The sequence below is a fragment of the Somniosus microcephalus genome, chromosome 1 (assembly GCF_052327205.1).
Source record: "Somniosus microcephalus isolate GS21.2 chromosome 1, FLI_Smic_1.0, whole genome shotgun sequence".
In the NCBI taxonomy this organism is placed as follows: domain Eukaryota; kingdom Metazoa; phylum Chordata; class Chondrichthyes; order Squaliformes; family Somniosidae; genus Somniosus; species Somniosus microcephalus.
The window spans coordinates 252,890,267-252,895,226 of NC_140987.1; positions in this window are offsets into that span (position 1 = coordinate 252,890,267).

Below are 4,960 nucleotides of genomic sequence, written 5' to 3' on the forward strand. Positions count from 1 at the left end.
CACCCACACGCTGTAAACCAATCACTTCTTGTTGAGCTGTGGCCCTCGCTTCTCTTTCCTTTTCATGCAAATGTGTGTGTGTGCGCGCGCCTGTGTCGAAGGTCTACTGTTAATCAAATGTTTTAAGTACAGTTTTAACACCTTTTAAAGTTCAGCTGAACGAAAATGTAGCACAAAGAGTCCGCTGTGGTGCTTCTTGGCTTGGGCATTATTGAATCATATGCATTTCTCAAAGAATTTATCGTTTTTAAAAAACTTACATAGACTGTACTAGTAGCTTACTTTGAAATTAAGTCTAATATGTTTGTGAAGAGTTGAAGGTTGTTACTTTACTGTAACAAATTATGATTTGAATGGTTCATGTAACGAACGTTTCTAACTTTGGTTTTAAGTATTCCTGGCGGTCTGATCATGTGACATTTGCTCAGGTGACATCCGATCACATGACAATTGGCTGCCGTTTGCAAATGTTACTGCATTATTGCCCTACAGTTTTTATTGTAACCTACAAGTCGATGACGAATACAATTTGTAAAACTTGGATGGTAGTTTAATTTTTGTTTCCGATTTCAAAACACGAGAGAGTAAATAATTTGGGTTGAGCACCTGAAATAATAAAATTCTCTTTCAAAATTAGTGTTGTCAGTTAATCAGGCTGTGCAATTTCTATGCTATGATTAATTTATTTCTTAATATTTCAAGCAGGATTAACTGTTTCCTCCTGGCAGGAGGATTGGTAACCAAAGGATCCGTGTTTGCGCCTCAGCTATTTACAATCTATATCAATGACTTAGATTAGGGGACCGAGTGTACTCTTTTGATTAAATACAAAAACAAATTGACTTTAAATTAACAAAACTTTAAATGAACCTTAACAACTTAAATTAAAATTGTATTGTCCAGGTTGATAACGCACTCCAGTCCCCGCGGCGCCCACCGGTCGCGGAAAAACTCAAGCGTGCCGGCGGACACCGCGTGCTCCATCTCCAGGGCCACCCGGGCGCGAACATGGCTGCGGAAGAGAGGCAGGCAATCTGGCTGAATGACCCCCTCGATCGCCCGCTGCCTGGACCAATTAATGGCTTCCTTAGCCAGGCCCAGGGGGGACCGAGTGTACTCTTCTGATTGGACCAAAAACAAATTGTCTGTAAATTAATAAAATTTTAAATGAACCTTAACAAATCAAATTAAAATTGTGTTGGCCGGGTTGATGATGCACTCCAGTCCCCGCGGCGCCCACCGGTCGCAGAAAAATTCAAGCGTGCCGGCGGACACCGCGTGCTCCATCTCCAGGACCACCCGGGCGCGAACATGGCCGCGGAAGAGAGGCAGGCAATCTGGCTGAACGACCCCCTCGACCGCCCGCTGCCTGGACCAATTAATGGCTTTCTTAGCCAGGCCCAGGGGGGACCGAGTGTAATGTATCCCAGTTTGCTGACAGAAAGCTGGGTAGGAAAGTAAGTAATGAGGCTGCAAAGGGCTATAGTCAGGTTAAGTGAGTGGGTAAGAACATGGCAGATGGATTATAATGAGGAGAAATGTGAAGTTATCCACTTTGGTAGGAAAAATAGAAAAGCAGAATATTTTTTAAATGGAGAGAGGTTGGGAAATGTTGGTGTGTCCTGGGTGTCCTTGTACACGAATCACTGAAAGTTAACAAGCACTCCCTCTATGACAAGTATATCCTTTCTTAGGTAGGGAGACCAAAACTGCACACAGTACTCCAGGTGTGGTCTCACCAAGGCCCTGTACAACTGTAGTAAGACATCCTTGCTTTTCCCAATCTAGCACCATTTAAATAATACTCTACCTTTCTGTTTTTCCTATCTAAGTGGATAACTTCACATTTAGCCACGTTATACTGCATCTGCCATGTATTTGCCCTCTCACTCAACTTGTCTAAATCGCCTTAAAGCCTCTTTGCATCCTCCTCACAACTCACAATCCCACCTAGTTTCATGTCGTCAGCAAACTTGGAAATACTACATTTGGTTCCCTCATCCAAATCATTGATATATATTGTGAATAGCTGGGACCCAAGCACTGATACCTGTGGTACCCCACTAGTCACTGCCTGCCACCCCGAAAAAGACCCATTTATTCCTACTCTCTGTTTCCTGTCTGTTAACCAATTTTCAATCCATGCTAGTAAATTACCCCCAATCCCATGTGCTTTAATTTTGCACACTAACCTCTTATGTGGACTTTTTCAAAGGCAGACTGATTCCTGGGATGAGGGGATTGTCCTATGAGGAGAGATTGAGTAGGCTAGGCCTATATTCCCTAGAGTTTAGAAGAATAAGAGGTGATCTCATTGAAACGTATAAAATTCTTAAGGGGCTTGTCAGGGTAAATTCTGGGAGGCTGTTTCCCCTGGCTGGGGAGACTAGAACTAGGGTCTACAGACTCAGAATAAGGGGTCGGCCATTTAGGGCTGAGATGAGGCAAAATGTCTTCACTCAAAGTGTTGTGAATTTTTGGAATTCTCTACCCCAGAGGGCTGTGGATGCTTAGTCATTGAGTATATTCAAGACAGAGATCGATACGTAAGAGATTAGCGTGCAAAATTAAGGCACATGGGATTGGGGGCAAGGTATTGACTTGGATAGAGAACTGGTTGGCGGACAGAAAGCAAAGAGTTGGAATAAACGGGTCATTTTCCGAGTGGCAGGCAGTGACTAGTGGGGTACCGCAAGGATCGGTCCTAGGACCCCAGCTGTTCACAATATATATTAATGATCTGGACGAGGGAATTGGATGTAATATCTCCAAATTTGCAGACGACACAAAGCTGGGTGGGAGGGTAAGCTGTGAGGAGGATGTCGTGAAACTCCAGTACGATTTGGACAAGTTGGGTGATTGGGCAGAAACATGGCAAATGCACTATAATGTGGATAAATGTGAGGTTATCCACTTTGGTGGCAAAAACAGGAAGGCAGATTATTATTTGAATGGCAATAGATTGGGAGAAGGGGAAGTGCAAAGAGACCTGGGTGTTCTTGTGCACCAGTCGCTGAAGGTAAGCATGCAGGTGCAGCAGGCAGCTAAGAAGGCAAATGGTATGTTGGCCTTCGTAGCAAGAGGGTTCGAGTACAGGAACAAGGATGTCTTGCAACAGTTGTACAGGGCCTTGGTGAGACCGCACCTTGAGTATTGTGTGCAGTTTTGGTTGCCTTACCTGAGGAAGGACGTACTTGCCATGGAAGGAGTGCAGCGAAGATTCACCAGGCTGATACCTGGGATGGCAGGAATGACGTATGAGGAGAGATTGTGTCAATTGGGATTATACTCACTGGAGTTTAGAAGATTGAGAGGGGATCTCATCGAAACCTATAAAATTCTGTCAGGCCTGGACAGACTAGATGCAGGAAGGATGTTTATGATGGCCGGGGAGTCCAGAACCAGGGGTCATAGTCTAAGGATAAGGGGTAAGCCATTTAGGACAGAAATGAGGAGGAATTTCTTCACCCAGAGAGTGGTGAACCTGTGGAATTCTCTGCCACAGAGGGCGGTGGAGGCCAGTTCATTAAATATATTCAAAAAAGAGTTGGATATATTTCTTAAGGCTAAAGGGATCAAGGGATATGGGGAGAAGGCAGGGACAGGGTACTGAATTTGGATGATCAGCCATGATCTCATTGAATGGCGGAGTAGGCTCGAAGGGCCGAATGGCCTACTCCTGCTCCTATCTTCTATGTTTCTATGTTTCTATGATAGATTTTTGGATACCAAGGGACAAGGGGATAGTGCAGGAAGGTGGAGTTGAGGTAGAAGATCAGGTATGATCTTATTAAATGGCTGAGCAGGCTCGAAAGGCCAAATGGCCTACTCCTGCTACTATTTCTTATATTCATATGACACAGATTTAAGATAATTGGCAAAAGAACCAGAGAAAAATGAGAATTTACACAGCGAGTTGTTATGATCTGGAATGCACTGCCTGAAAGGGTGGTGGAAGCAAATTCAATAGTATCTTTCAAAAGGGAATTGGATAAATAATTGAAAAGGAAAAATTTACAGTACTATGGGGAAAGAGCAGGGGGAGTGGGACTAATTGGAGAGCTCTTTCAAAGAGCCGACACAGGCACAATGGGCCGAATGGCCTCCTTCTGTGCTCTTAAGGTTCTATGATTAACATTCTTGGCCATTACTTTAATAGTTAAGTGGCCATGAGAAGTGCAAAATGAAAGTTATTTCAGGTGAGTCCTGATTGGCCAGATTTCTGCTGGTAAGGCTGAAGAAATCCTGCAGTGTAGACCAAACTCACCTAGCAGAAAGTGAAGTTAGCATTTGTATTAATTATTAAAATAAAATAAGTTTCACGATTACCATCCAATTGCCAATCAAATTTCGATGGAATGGCGCTTTCAAAGATTTGGGGGATTTTCTTTCCCACAATGACCTCTCGTGGAGTTGGTCACACTCCTAATTTGGTCATCAGAAGAAGGTTCAGGAAAAAGGCTGTCAGCTTTATCATTCAGATATCACAGGACTAAGAACAGTCTGTCCTGTCTGTCAGCCGTGCTCAGTTAGTAGCACCCTCGCCTCTGAGTCAGAAGGTAGTGGGTTCAAGTCCCACTCCATAATGATGGTATTTCTCTCTCCAGTGCAGTGCTGAGGGACTGCTGCACTGTCGGAGGTGCTGTCTTTCGGATGAGATGTTAAACTGAGGCCCTGTCTACTCTCAGGTGGACATAAAAGATCATATGGCACTATTTCGAAGAAGAGCAGGGGAGTTATCCCCAGTGTCCTGGGCCAATATTTATCCCTCAATCAACGTCACTAAAACAAATTATCTGGTCATTATCACATTGCTGTTTGTGGGACCTTGCTGTGCGCAAATTGGCTGCCGCATTTCTTACATTACAACACTTTAAAAAGTACTACATTGGCAGTAAAGTGCTTTGGGATTTCCTGAGGTCATGAAAGGCGCTATATAAATACAAGTCAGTCTTTCTTT